This window comes from Dermacentor albipictus, chromosome 7 (assembly GCF_038994185.2).
Source record: "Dermacentor albipictus isolate Rhodes 1998 colony chromosome 7, USDA_Dalb.pri_finalv2, whole genome shotgun sequence".
NCBI lineage: Eukaryota > Metazoa > Arthropoda > Arachnida > Ixodida > Ixodidae > Dermacentor > Dermacentor albipictus.
In genome coordinates, this window is record NC_091827.1 from 139465760 (window position 1) to 139481472 (window position 15713).

Below are 15713 nucleotides of genomic sequence, written 5' to 3' on the forward strand. Positions count from 1 at the left end.
TCATCAGCAAATAAACGAATTTTGGAAGAACAACCTATAGGTAAGTCGTTAATGTATATTAAGAAGAGTAGTGGTCCCAGGACTGTGCCTTTTGGCACGCCAGAGATAACGGGTGATAAGGTAGACGAGCATTGGTTAGCGTAAACGAACTGTTTACGGTTAGTGAGAAAGTTGCACATCCATTTGAGAACACGAGGGTTAAGAAAAGGTCATGATAGTTTTAGAAAGAGCCGTTCATGAGGAACCTTGTCGAAAGCCTTTTGGAAATCTAGGAAGAGGGCGTCTATGGGCATGTTTTGATCAAGATGCGAGCTGATGTCATTAAGGAATAGCGCTAGTTGAGTCTCGCAGGACATGCCTTTCTGAAAACCGTGTTGATTTGGATTGAAGAAATTAGCGGATGTTAGGAAGCTTACAATATGAGAATAAATATGTGCTCCATTAGTTTAGAACAAACACTGATGAGGGAAATTGGGCGGTAATTGTGGTACGATGATGATGATCCTTTTTTTGGTACTGGAATTATCTTACCCATTTTCCAGTCTTGCGGCACCACTCCAGATGATAATGATTGCTGAAAGATATGACACAAAAATACACTACAGATGTGCGCGGTGTTCTTAAGCATTTTGGAATTGATGCCGTCGATGGCAGCTGAGGATGTTAATTTGAGGGATTCAATTAGCTTTGTGATACCATGTGCTTCGATTGTTATGTCAGGCATCGTTGGGTTGTTGAGGTAAGGACAGTCTGGGAGGTCAGTGTTAGGTTCAGAAATGAACACGAAAGAGAAGACAGAGTTTAGTACTTCAGATATTTTATGGTCTGGAACACGATTATTATCGTTATCATATAATAGTAATGGTTTACGGTTATTTGGGTTAATGTATTTCCAGAATTGTTTGGGATTGTTTTGCAGCATGTTAGGGAGTGTAGTTGAGTAGAAGGTTCGTTTAGCTGTTGCGGTCAAGGAATCAAACTCCTTTTCAGTGACGTAATGTTTTTCCCAGGCCGGAGCGGTATTGGAACGCTTGGCGTTACGAAACAATCTTTTCTTTTTATTGTTTAGTCGTTTTAAGGTGTTGTTGAACCATGGGGACGAATGTCGCTCTGTTAAAATGATGGTTGGTATGTAAGTCGTAGGGAGTTCGATCATTTTATTTTTAAAAAGCGTCCAGTTGGCGACTACTGTGCGCTTCGGGAAATCTATAATGAACCAGTTGTAAAACTCGGTTAGTGCATTGTTGATGCTGATGTAATCACCTTTATCGCAGAGTGTTATTTGCTTTTATGATTTTTTGCAATAAAGTAGCTGCCAGGATAATTCTGCATGTAGTGCCGAGTGATCACTGAGTTCTGGTAGATGTGTTATAGAAGAAACACTGTCGGGATGGGATGTTAAGATAAGGTCGAGTATGTTAGAGCACTGTTCGTTTTACCGCGTTGGGGTAGATACTAGTTGCATCAAACCAAAGGTGAGGCATGTGTTAAGAAAATTACATTCAAGGCTATTTTTAGACAGTGTTATGGCTGGTTCATCAGCAGCAGCCTGGTTACGCCCACTGCAGGGCAAAGGCCTCTCCCATGTTTCTCCAACAACCCCGGTCATGTACTAATTGTGGCCATGCCCTCCCTGCAAACTTCTTAATCTCATCCGCCCACCTAACTTTCTGCCGCCCCCTGCTACGCTTCCCTTCCCTTGGAATCCAGTCCGAAACCCTCAATGGCCATCGGTTATCTTCGCTCCTCATTACATGTCCTGCCATGCCCATTTCTTTTTCTTGATTTCAACTAAGATGTCATTAACTCGCGTTTGTTCCCTCACCCAATCTGCTCTTTTCTTATCCCTTAACGTTACACCTATCATACTTCTTTCCATAGCTCGTTGCGTCGTCCTCAATTTGATTGGAACCCTTTTCGTAAGCCTCCAGGTTTCTGCCCCGTAGGTGAGTACTGGTAAGACACAGCTATTATACACTTTTCTCTTGAGGGATAATGGCAACCTGCGTTTCATGATCTGAGAATGCCTGCCAAACGCACCCACCCCAGCCCATTCTTATTCTTCTGATTATTTCCGTCTCAAGACCCGGATCCGCAGTCATTACCTGCCCTAAGTAGATGTACTCCCTTACGACTTCCAGTGCCTCGCTGCCTATTGTAAATTGCTGTTCTCTTCCGAGACTGTTAAACATTACTTTAGTTTTCTGCAGATTAATTTTTAGACCCACTCTTCTGCTTTGCCTCTCGAAGTCAGTGAGCATGCATTGCAGTTGGTCCCCTGAGTTACTAAGCAAGGCAATATCATCAGCGAATCGCAAGTTACTAAGGTATTCTCCATTAACTTTTATCCCAATTTCTTACCAATCCAGGTCTCTGAATACCTCCTGTAAACACGCTGTGAATAGCATAGGAGAGATCGTATCTCCCTGCCTGACGCCTTTCTTTATTGGGATTTTGTTGCTTTCTTTATGGAGGACTATGGTGGCTGTGGAGCCGCTATAGATAACTTTCAGTAATTTTACATACGGCTCGTCTACACCCTGATTCCGTAATGCCAGCACGACTGCTGAGGTTTCGACAGAATCAAATGCTTTCTCGTAATCAATGAAAGCTATATATAAGGGTTGGTTATATTCCGCACATTTCTCTATAACCTGATTGATAGTGTGAATATGGTCTATTGTTTAGTAGCCTTTACGGAATCCTGCCTCGTCCTTTGGTTGACAGAAGTCTAAGGTGCTCCTAATTCTATTTGCGATTACCTTAGTAAATACTTTGTAGGCAACAGACAGAAAGCTTATCGGTCTATAATTTTTCAAGTCTTTGGCGTCCCCTTTCTTATGGATTAGGATTATGTTAGCGTTATTCCAAGATTCCGGTACGTTCGACGTTATGAGGCATTGCGTATACAGGGTGGCCAGTTTCTGTAGAACAATCAGCCTGCCATCCTTCAACAAATCTGCTGTTACCTGATCCTCCCCAGCTGCCTTCCCCCTTTGCATATCTCCCAAGGCTTTGTTTACTTCTTCCGGCGTTACCTGTGGGATTTCGAATTTGTCTAAACTATTTTCTCTTCCATTACCTTCGTGGGTGCCACTGGTACTGTATAAATCTCTATAGAACTCCTCAGCCACTTGAACTATCTCATCCACATTAGTAATGATATTGCCGGCTTTGTCTCTTAACGCATACATCTGATTCTTGCCAATTCCCAGTTTCTTCTTCACTGTTTTTAGGCTTCCTCCATTCCTGAGAGCATGTTCAATTCTATCCATATTATACTTCCTTAGGTCAGCTGTCTTACGCTTGTTGATTAACTTCGAAAGTTCTGCCTGTTCTATTCTAGCTGAAGGGTTAGAGGCTTTCATACATTGGCATTTTTTGATCAGATCTTTCGTCTCCTGCGATAGTTTACTGGTATCCTGCCTAACTCCGTTAGGCAGGATACCAGTAAACTATCGGACCATGTTATATCAGGAAAGTTAAAGTCAACTAAGAGGAGTAGTTGCGCATGAATAAATGACTTCGTAACAGTTCGCAGTGCCTCGTGGAAGTGAATAGTGAAGGAAGCATCTGTATCGGGGGGTCGATAGCATACACCGATAATAGTTTGTAGGTATGAAGAACTGCACAATACGAATAAGATTTCTAGAGGTGAAGTGATATTGATAATGGAGCAACAAAGGCTGCGATGGGCAGCTATAAAAACACCTTCTTCGCGTTTGTCTGCACGATCCCGCCTAAAAATGTCAAAATCAGGAAGGAAAGAATTAAGCTCTGTGTTATCGACGGTAGAATTCAGCCACGTTTCTATTAGTACAAGAAGCTTACAATCAGAAGAATCGATAAGTCTACAGAGTGCTTCGCGTTTGGGCAACAAGCTTCTAATGTTAGTATAAACGAATGATACAGGGATGCTATATGGTTTTGCGATAGTGCGTGATGGTAGCTATGAAGTTGATATAACTCTATTTGTAGTGTTATCATACTTGTAAGTTCTGTTATCCACGATTAGTTTATCGTACCGGAGTTTCAAAGGTTTCTGTTGCGACTTGCCAAACTCGATTAGTTGTTTACGTGCATGCCGAGTGTTAGCTGAGTAGTCTTCCGATATGCTGTAGCTGGACCCTATAAGTTGTTTAGCATTTGAAAGAATGTGTTGTTTTACTTTGAAGTGAGCTAATTTGATAATTATGGGTCTGTTACTATTAGAGTTGTATCTGCCAATTCTATGAGCGCGCTCGATATCTAAGGGATCCAACTTGATATTAAGGTTAGAAGCACAAAGTTCCAAAATTTTCTTCTCCGATTCTTGCCATGTTTCACGCTCAGTATCAGATACCCCAAAATACACAAGGTTAGAACGACGAGCCCTATCTTCTGATTCGTTTAGCCTTGATGAAATGTCGGAAATGGCTTTAGTGTTTGTATCGACCACTGTCCTGATGCAATTAACATCGGTTTTTAGTGCAGTTATGGCGGAAACATCACCTTCAATTTTTGTTAGTCGCCTTTTGATGTCGTCAAAAATTTGTCGATAGTTTATTTCGAATTGATTCCATTTCACTTTGAAGAGATGCCTGACCTGAGTTTATTTCCTGCAATGCAGCCATTATGCCACAGGATGCCTGCGTAGAAGTGGAACGGGTGTTAGGGCCGCGATTTGATTCTATGTCGCCAGAGAGAGGAAGAAGTTGTAAGATGACAGACGTGCAGTCGCGAACAATGGTAATGCAGCAGCCTGGGCTTGGCAGCACTAGCAAAGCGGCATAGCGGGAACGACGCGTATAAATAGCGTAATTGGTAGTTACCTGTAATGCGAAAAGGCGTCGGGCGTCAGTGAACCGCATTGTCGGAGTGCTGCCAAGCCACAGATTGATGCAGAATGCGGTGCGAGTGGACCGGAAGAGCAAACGGCCCAACATCACATAAATTTCTGTTAAGGGCTCTACCCTACAGTTCAAAGCATCGGGGCGTACTCTTTCAAAGAATAGGGGATTCGGGACAGTGAGAGAAAAATAGACTTTATGCGGGTAGAAATATTCAAACGGAGGTTACCTGAATGGAGGCGAAAATCAAGAGATTAAGACGTGCCGATCGAGGCAAGCACCAAAGGATAGATGCGGAATGCGGTGCCTGTGGACAGGAAGAACAAACGGACGAACAACGCATAAATTTATGTTAAGGGCTTAACCCTACAGTTGAAAGCAATGGGGCGTACTCTTTCAAAGAATTTGAGATTCGGGACAGTGAGAGAAAAATAGACTATATGCGGGTAGAAATATTCAAACGGAGGTTACCTGAATGGAGGCGAAAATCAAGAGATTAGGACGTACCGATCGAGGCAAGCACCAAAGGATAGATGCGGAATGCGGTGCCTGTGGACAGGAAGAACAAACGGACGAGCACCGTATAAATTTCTCTGAAGAGCTTAACCCTACAGTTCAAAGCAATGGGGCGCACTCTTTCAAAGAATTGGAGATTCGGGACAGTGAGAGAAAAATAGACTTTATGCGGGTAGAAATATTCAAACGGAGGATATCTGACCCGAGGGAAAAATGAAAGATTTAGACGTGCCGATCAAAGGAAACACCAAGGGATTCATGTGGAATGCGGTGCGTGTGGACAGGAAGAACAAACGGACGAACAACGCATAAATTTCTTTTAAGAGCTTCACTCTACAGTTCAAAGCAACCAGGCGTACTCTTTAAAAGAATAGGGGATTCGGGACAGTGAGAGCAAAAGAGATTTATGGGGGAAGAAATATTCAAACGGAGGTTACCTGAATGGAGGCGAAAATCAAGGATTAAGACGTGCCGATCGAGGCAAGCACCAAAGGATAGATGCGGAATGCGGTGCCTGTGGACAGAAAGAACAAACGGCCGAACAACGCATAAATTTATGTTAAGGGCTTAACCCTACAGTTGAAAGCAATGGGGCGTACTCTTTCCAAGAATTTGAGATTCGGGACAGTGAGAGAAAAATAGACTATATGCGGGTAGAAATATTCAAATGGAGGTTATCTGACTGGAGGCAAAAATCAAGGATTAAGACGTGCCGGTCGAAGCAAGCACCAAGGGATCGATGCAGAATGCCGTGCGAGTGCACAGGAAGAGCAAACGGCCCAACATCGCATAAATTTCTGTTAAGGGCTTAACCCTACAGTTCAAAGTAACGGGGCGTACTCTTTCAAGAATAGGGGATTCCGGACAGCGAGAGAAGAAGAGACTTTTTGCCAGTGGAAATATTCAAACGAAGGTTATCCGACCGGAGGCAAAAATCAAGGATTAAGACGTGCCGATAGAAGCAAGCACCAAGGGATTTATGCGGAATGCGGTGCGAGTGGACAGGAAGAGCAAAGGGCCCAACATCGCATAAATTTCTTGTAAAGGCTTAACCCTACATTTGAAACCAACGGGGCGTAGTCTTTGAAAGAATAGGGCATTCGGGGCAGTGAGAGAAAAGGATAAAATATGCGGGTAGAAATATTCAAACGGAGGTTATCTTACTCGAGTGAACAATCAAGGATTTAGACGTGCCGATCGAAGCAAGCACCAAGGGATTGATGCGGATTGCGGTGCGAGTGGACAGGAAGAGCAAACAGCCCAACGTCGCATATATCTCTGTTAAAGGGCCCCTGAAACGGTTCGGACAAATTTTGTAGGCGCGTAGGGTACAGCTTAAGTAGAACATTCGCACCACAATTTAAGTGAAGCGTTACGTATTAATGGAGCTGCAAGCGATTAGAAGTTACCCTCCTCCCTAGCTATGCTTTTCCTCCTCAACTCGCTCGCCGAGCGAGCGGCGCTAAGCTCCGCCTTCACTGGTTCAGCGTCACGATGCGACGTCACATCGCTCACTTCCGGTTGTTTAGAAGCACGCCCCCTCCCGCGCGAGACCTCTCCGCTAGCCGCTTGGCCGTCGACCGAGAGCTATCGAAGCAGCGTGCGTTGCGAGCATTCTGTCGTAGCTCCGAACGTGTCCGGTACTCCGCTAAAAACAGGCAAGCTGGTCATTTCGGCGAATGACTGGAGGCATAAACTCAAGCTGATGAAGGAACTTTAGCGTAGACGTACGTGAGCAGCCTGATCGGTCTGCACGGTCCAGACACTTGCTGGCGCAGCGCTTAACCATTAAAACAAAGCGCTAATATTGCTCTAACCAAGTGTAAAGCATTTTAAACATTTTTAAATCAACGTGTTGATGATGACACTCCTGCGAAAAATAGACACCAGCAGCAAAGAATACACTTCGTTGCTGCTACTGTGTATGGTTGAGGTCTGTGCCACCAGGTGGCTGCACCGTGCAGACCGTTCACATTTGCCCTTCTGCTCATCTCGTGGCTCATCCCGGCACAGTCAAGCGGCCAGACCCTGTCCCCTTGCGCTTGTGTTTGTCCTAATACTGGACTCGCGGTTTGCAGGTCGCTAGGTTTGCAGTCCACAAGGCAACAAAGTCGAATCATAGTGCTCGCGAAAAGACTGAGACCGACTCTGACCGCGGAGCTCTCGTCAAAATGGAGTACGTTGTAACACAAGCAGACGACACTTGCTGTGTGCCGGAAGTGCTGAAGTGTACAAAAAAACTATTCTTGTGTATTCTCTTTAAGTTATTTTCTTTTTAAAACAAAGTAACTAACATTCCAACTATTACGAGCATCATTTGTTCACCATAAAGTTGGAAAAATTATCGACCACGCGCCCTGGTCAGCCAATCAGATAGCTCGCCCATGTGACGTAATATGGGTTATTTGCATCATATGGGTAGGGGCGGCTTAAAATTCCGCCGAGCAGTGCGCTGCGATCGGCAGCGATGGGTATTTTTAAAACCTTATAATAAATTACACGCTTTACGCAGAGCACTTAGATGCATCAATTAATGGTCAGAAGAACCTACTCTAACGACTCAGTAGGTTTGTAGAAAATCGCCAAAATTGGTTCAGGGTCCCTTTAAGGGTTTAAGCCTACAGTTCAAAGCAACAGGGCGTACTGTTTCAAAGAATTCGACATTCGGGACAGTGAGAGAAAAGTGGACTTTATGCGGGTAGAAATATTCAAGTGGAGGTTGTCTGACTCGAGGGCACAATCAAGGATTTAGACGTGCCAAAGCAGGCAAGCACCAAGGGATAGATGCGGAATGCGGTGCATGTGGACAGGAAGAGGAAACGGATGAACAACGCATAAATTTCTGTTAGGTGCTTAACCCTACAGTTCAAAGCAACGGGGCATACTCTTTCAAATAATTGGAGATTCGGGACAGTGAGAGAATAATACACTGTATGCGGGTAGAAATATTCAAGCGGAGGTTGTCTGACTCAATGGCACATTCAAGGATTTAGACATGCCGATGCAGGCACGCACCAATGGATACATGCGGAATGCGGTGCATGTGGACAGGAAGAACAAACGGACGAACAACGCATAAATTTCTGTCAAGGGCTTAACCCTACAGTTCAAAGCAACGGGGCGTACTCTTTCAAAGAATTGAACATTTGGCACAGTGAGAGAAAAATATACTTTCTCGGGTACAGATAATAAAACTGAGGTTATCTGACTCGAGGCAAAAATCAAGGATTTAGACGTGCCGATCGAAGCAAGCACCAAAGGTTAGATGCGGATTGCGGTGCGTGTGGACAGGAAGAGCAAATGGCTGAAGGTCACATAAATTTCTGTTAAGGGCTTAACCCTAGAGTTCAAAGCAACCGGGTGTACTTTTTCGAAGAATGGTTCTTAGCGACCGTAAGTGAAAAGTAGACTTTATGGGGGTAGAAATTTTCAAACGGAGGTTACCTGATTGGAGGCAAAAATCAAGGATTAAGACGCGCCGATGCAGGCAAGCACCAAGGGATTGATGCGGAATGCGGTGCGAGTGGACAGGAAGAGCAAACAGCCAAACATCGCATAAATTTCTGTTAAGGGTTTAAGCCTACAGTTCAAAGCAACGGGGCGTACTCTTTCAAAGAATTGACATTCGGGACAGTGAGAGAAAAATATACTTTATGGGAGTGGAAATATTCAAACGGAGGTTGTCTGACTGGAGGCAAAAATCAAGGATTAAGACGTGCCGGTCGAAGCAAGCACCAAGGGATTGATGCGGAATCCGGTGCGAGTGGACAGGAAGAGCAAACGGCCATACATCGCATAAATTTATGTTATGGGCTTAACCCTACATTCCAAAGCAACGGTGTGTACTCTTTAAAAGAATAGGGGATTCGGGACAGTGAGAGACAGACAGACAGACAGACAGACAAAGAACTTTATTAATGGTCCTGAGGAACCGGCGTTAGGGTACCTCCCTTTTCAGGGAGTCCCCGTAGCCATCGCGGGCCGCACCCACGTCGGGGTGGGAAGATCGTGGTCCTCCGCCCTGTCGCAGGCCCTCTGGACAGCCCTTAGTTGCTCTGAGAGGTCGCCGCTCTTAAGGGCTGCCTCCCAGTTGGTTAGAGTGGTTAGCGATGAGCTGCGTAACGCAGGGCATTGCCAGAGCATATGGGACAAGGAGCAGTACGCCTCCCCACAGTCTGGACAGTGGGGTTCTACATTAGGCGCGAAGTGACTGAATCTGCCCCTGGAGAGAAATGACCCCGTTTGAAGCATGCGAAACGCCTACGATTGTGATCTATTAAGTTTAGGGTGTGGTAGCGGAAAGGCCCGCGGTGCAAGTTGATAATGTGTCAAGATTTCATGAAAAGTGAGAAGCGAATCCCTGTGCTGCCCTAAGTCGCCGCCCGTGAGTCTACCTGAACCACCCGCCGTGGTTGCTCAGTGGCTATGGTGTTAGGCTGCTGAGCACGAGGTCGCGGGATCGAATCCCGGCCACGGCGGCCGCATTTCGATGGGGGCGAAATGCTAAAACACCCGTGTACTTAGATTTAGGTGCACGTTAAAGAACCCCAGGTGGTCAAAATTTCCGGAGTCCCCCACTATGGCGTGCCTCATAATCAGAAAGTGGTTTTGGCACGTAAAACCCCATATATTATTATTCTACCTGAACCGCCGCGGTGTGTAAGACCTCGCGCACAGTCATGGGCCAACTCATTGGCGTTACCAAGCTCAGAGTGTACATTGATTCCCATATGGGCCGGGAACCATTTGGTGCAATGAAAACCAGCAGCCCCCTCGCTGCCGAGGATGGCCGCTGCCTCCTTTGAGATCGAGCCGGAGGCGAAAGCTCGGGCTGCCGATCTGGAGTCTGTAAAGATATTGGAACGTAGAGGGACCTTCAGTGCTATAGCTCTAGCAACCTGCTCGGCTACTGTTGAAGAAACCTTCCGCACGGATGCTGAATTAATGAGAGTGCCATTGGAGTCAACCGAAACTACGGCATAGTGATCAGAGCACTCGTACTCGGCGGCGTCAACGAAACATGCCAGATTCGGAGTGGCAGCAGCCGCTTTTAACAGGGAACGAGCCCTGGCTACCCGGCACCCTACATTGTATTGAGGGTGGACGTTGCGTGGCATGGGATCTACCTTGAACGTATCTCGGACCATGGGTGATAAGGTCACGTTGCGCTCCGTGATTTCCTGGTGACCGCATCCAACGGACTCGAGGATGCGTCTCCACGCTCGCGATGATGATAGTCGAATTATTTGAGCCACTCGTTGGGCCTCGATCACCTCTGATAGGGTGTTGTGCACGCCTAGTTGCATGAGACGTGCGGTGCTAGTATTGAGTGGTAAACCCAGCACGCGCTTGATGCTTTTGCGCATGAGGGCGTCGATTTTGGCCTCATCCCGTTTAGACCAGCGCAACGCGGAGGCTACATAGTTAACGTGGCTCATCAGAAACGCGTGGTAGAGTCTGAGTAGATTGCTCTCGCTTAAACCCCCTCTGCGGTTCGAGACCCTGATGATAAGCCGAAGCATATTCTCCGTCTTCGTAGTAATGCGGGCTATAGTCTGTGAGTTGCCCCCGCGAGATTCCAGCAAGAGTCCGAGGACCCTGATGGTATCCACTCTGTGAATTTGTTGTCCGTCCCTCGTATAAAGGGCTATGGGAAATTGATCTAAGGGTGTGGAGCACCTAACCCCCCGTCGGGTAAGCCTATACAATAGAAGTTCGGAATTGGTTGGTGACAGACTCAGGCCCGTGTCTAGTAGGAAGTGTTCTGTGATGTCGAGTGCCTCTTGGAGCGCACTCTCCACTGCAGCTTCAGACCCTCCCATGCACCACACGGTAATATCATCCGCGTAGAGGGCGTGACCCGTTCCTCTTACTGTGGCCACTCTGTCCGAGAGGCCCTTCATGGCGATGTTAAACAGTAGGGGAGAGATGACCGCCCCTTGCGGGGTGCCTCTCGCTCCCAATGTAAATTCCTTCGATTTGATTTGCCCTATTTTGACAACGGCTTTGCGATCCCTGAGGAAGGAGCTAACGTACGCATGGAATCGAGGCCCCAGGCCCAGATCTGAGATGGCGTCTAGTACGAACCGGTGCGAGATGTTATCAAAAGCCTTGGACAAGTCTAGGGCAACGATGCCCCGAGTGTCTCTAGTGTCGACATCAATGATTTACCTCATTATAAGTAACATGGCGTCCTGTGTGGAGAGTGCCGGCCGAAAGCCGACGATGTTGTGAGGGAATAACTCCTTATTTTCTATATGCCTAGATATACGGTTGTGAATGACATGTTCGGCCACCTGCCCACGCAGGACGTGAGCGAGATGGGCCGCATGTTCTCCGGCGCAAGAGGTTTGCCTGGTTTCGGGATGAGCACCACTGAGGCTGTCTTCCAGGAGTCAGGGACTAGGCCCGTTTCCCAAATTTTATTGACCTCCCCGGTGAGCAGCGCAACTGATTGTTCGTCCAAGTTCCGGAGGAGCTCATTGGACATGCCATCCGGGCCCGGTGCAGAGTGACCATTGAGCGTTCGCAGCAATTCCCAGATTTCGGATTCCGTGAAGGGGGCGTCGAGCTCCCCCACCGCTCCCCCCCGATAACAAGGATAATCCCCGTCACCGGAGTGGCCCAGCGGAAGATACTTTTCGGCCAACTCTTGCAAAAGGATGTGTTCAAATACGCCCGCCGCCTTTTTATTATGAACTATGCGATCGTTGGCTAGTCTCTGATTGCTTCTGGTTTGCGAATCGTCGAGTAAGTGTTAGAGCAGGTTCCATTTGCCCCCCGTTCTCATCTGCCCATCAACCGAGGAGCACACTTCATTCCGTTGTTGTTTGGACAGTTCGATGGAATGAGTTTCAATTGTACGATTGAGCTCCGCAATTTTTTTGCGAAGCCGGCGGTTGAGTCTGTGCATTCTCCAGTGGCGCAGGATGGAGTTTTTGACTTCTAGGAGGTGCGCAAGGTGTGCGTCCATACGATCTACCTTTAGGTCGGTCTTTACCACCGTGGTCGCAGCTTGTACGTCCTTCTGTAGTCTTGTGAACTGACTATTGAGATTATCGTAGTCGGTCTGGACCGCCTTCCGTATTTTTCGGAAGGCATCCCAATCCGTCACTTTAAATTCCCTGGTAGGGGCTGTGCTAATCGTTAGGGTAATCTCCACAATGAAGTGGTCGCTGCCCAGGTTCTCTTGCAAATTTTGTTATCGTGCTTCGGGGGCGTTCTTGACGAATGCCAGGTCCGGAGTGGTGTCTCGGACTACCGACGTGCCGGTTCGCGTCGGGTATTGAGCATCCATAATCAATTCCACTGAGCAGTCAGCAACTGCCTGGACAAGGAGATTGCCCTTGGTGGATTGGCGGGGGTATCCCCAGGCATTGTGGGGGGCATTGAAGTCACCCGCTATCACTATGAGGGCCCCCTTGCTCAGGGCCACCGCCTTTGTCATGAGCGTGGCGAATGCCTGCCGTTGATCCGACAGCGAGCTGTATATGTTTAAAAGGAAGACACTGCTCTTAAGCCAATTGTTAGGGATAATTTCGACCATAATAATTTCCGCCCTAGTTTTGCCAATTGGTAATTTGTGTACTTGAAAGGAGCACTTCCGTGCGGCCAAGGTTGCTAAACCCCGCTTTCCTTCCTCCGGTATCGATACAACCCGGTATCCCGGGAAGGTGGGCGCGTCATCGAGAGTTTCTTGTAACAGAATTAGGTGCGGTTTGACCGCCTGTGCCGAAACGAATTGCTGTAGCGGAGCTTTGCGCCGTTGAAAACTGGCACAGTTCCACTGCCACACAACCAACTTATTGGGATTGACCGCCATGCTGATAGCCTTGGATTGGCCATTCCACCGTCTTGTTGACGGGGACGGCGCTTGCGGGTAAAGGTGCCCGACGGGCACCTTTACTTTATGCGGGTAGAAATATTCAAACGGAGTTTATCTGACTCGAGTGAACAATCTAAGATTTAGACGTGCCGATCGAAGCAAGTACCAAGGGATTGATGCGGAATGCGGTGCGTATGGACAGAAGGAACAAACGGACGATTAACGCGTAAATTTCTGTTAAGCACTTTACCCTACAGTTCAAAGCAATGGAGCCTACTCTTTAAAAGAATAGGGGATTCGGGACAGGAAGAGAAAAATAGACTTTATGCGGGTAGAAATATTCAAACGGAGGTTATCTGACTCGAGGCGAAAATCAAGGATTTAGACGTGCCGATCGAGGCAAGCACCAAGGATAGATGCGGAATGCGGTGCGTGTGGACGGAATAGCGAATGGCCGAACATCGCATGAATTTTCGTTAAGGGCTTAACCCTACAGGTACAAGCAACGGGGCGTACTCCTTCAAAGAATTGGGGATTCGGGACAGTGAGAGGAAAATAGACTTTATGCGGGTAGAAATATTCAAACGGAGGTTATCTGACTGCAGGCAAAAATCAAGTTTTAAGACGTGCCGATCGAAGCAACCACCCAGGGAGAGATGCGGAATGCGGTGCATGTGGACAAGGAGAGCAAACGGCCGAACATCGCACAAATTTCACTTAAGGGCTTAACCCTACTGTTCAAAGCAACGGGGCATACTCTTTCAAAGAAATGGGGATTAGGGACACTGTGAGAAAAATAGACTTTATGCGAGCAGAAATATTCAAACGGAGGTTATCTGACGCGAATGAACAATCAAGGATTTAGACGTGCCGATCGAGGCAAGCACCAAGGGATTGATACGGAATGCGGTGCGTGTGGACAGGAAGAGCAAACGGCCGAAGATTGCACAAATTTCTGTTGAGCGCTTAACCCTACAGTTCAAAGCAACGGGGTGTACTTTTTCGAAGAATGGTGCTTCACGACCGCGAGAGAAAAATACACTTTATGCGGGTAGAAATATTCAAACGCATGTTATTTGACTGTAGGCAAAAATAAAGGATTTAGACGTGCCGATCGAGGCAAGTCCCAATGGATAGATGCGGAATGCGGTGCGTGTGGACAGGAAGAGCAGATGGCCGAACATCGCATAAATTTTCGTTAAGGGCTTAACCCAACAGTTCAAAGCAACGGGGCGTACTCTTTCAAAGTATTGGGGATTCGGACAGTGAGAGAAAAATTGGCTTTATGCGGGGAGATATATTCAAACGGAGGTTATCTGACTCGAGGGAACAATCAAGGATTTAGAGGTGCCGATCGAGGCAACATCCAAGCGATAGATGCGGAATGCGGTGCGTGTGGACAGAAAGAGGAAAACGCCAAACATCGCATAAATTTCTGGTAAGGGCCTAACCCTACAGTTCAAAGCAAAGGGGCGTACTCTTTCAAAAATTTGGAGATTAGGGACAGTAAGAGGAAAATATACTTTATGTGGATAGAAATATTCAAACTGAGGATGTGTGACTCGAAGTAAAAATCAAGGATTTAGACCTGCCGATCGAGCTTTACCATACAGGTCAAAGCAACGGGGCGTACTCTTTCAATGAATTGGGGAATTTGGATAGTGAGAGAAAAATAGACTTTTTGGGGGTAGAAATATTCAAACGGAGGTTATCTGACTCGAGGGAACAATCAAGGATTTAGAGGTGCCGATCGAGGCAAGATCCAAGCGATAGATGCGGAATGCGGTGCGTGTGGACAGAAAGAGGAAAAGGCCAAACATCGCATAAATTTCTGGTAAGGGCCTAACCCTACAGTTCAAAGCAAAGGGGCGCGTACTCTTTCAAAGATTTGGAGATTAGGGACAGTAAGAGAAAAATATACTTTATGTGGATAGAAATATTCAAACTGAGGAAGTCTGACTCGAAGTAAAAATCAAGGATTTAGACCTGCTGATCGAGCTTTATCATACAGGTCAAAGCAACAAAGGCGTACTCTTTCAACGAATTGGGGATTTTGGATAGTGAGAGAAAAATTGGCTTTATGCGGGGAGATATATTCGAACGGAGGTTATCTGACTCGAGGGAACAATCAAGGATTTAGAGGTGCCGATCGAGGCAAGCTCCAAGGGATAGATGCGGAACGCGGTGCGTGTGAACAGGAAGAGGAAACGGATGAACAATTTATAAATTTTTTTTAAGAGCTTAACCCTACAGTTCAAAGCAACAGGGCGTACTCTTTCAAATAATTGGAGATTCGGGTCAGTGAGAGAAAAATTCACTTTATGCATGCCGAAATATTCGAACGGAGGTTATCTGACCGGAGGAAAAAATCAAGGTTCAAGACATGCCGATTGATGCAAGCACCAAGGGATAGGTGTGGAATGCGGTGCGTGTGAACAGGAAGAGGATATAAACGAACAACGCAGAAATTTCTGTTTATTTATTTATTTAGTACCCACAACGCCCATTCAGGCATTACAGTGGGGGGGGGGGGTACAGATGAA

The 15713-nt window shown here is 46.7% G+C and overlaps 1 protein-coding gene across 1 annotated transcript in view; it reads right to left on the reverse strand.

The window, feature by feature from the left end:
• LOC139047299 (uncharacterized) overlaps positions 1-15713 on the reverse strand; it is a 1527628-nt gene that overhangs the window by 69973 nt on the left and 1441942 nt on the right. The window lies entirely within an intron of this gene.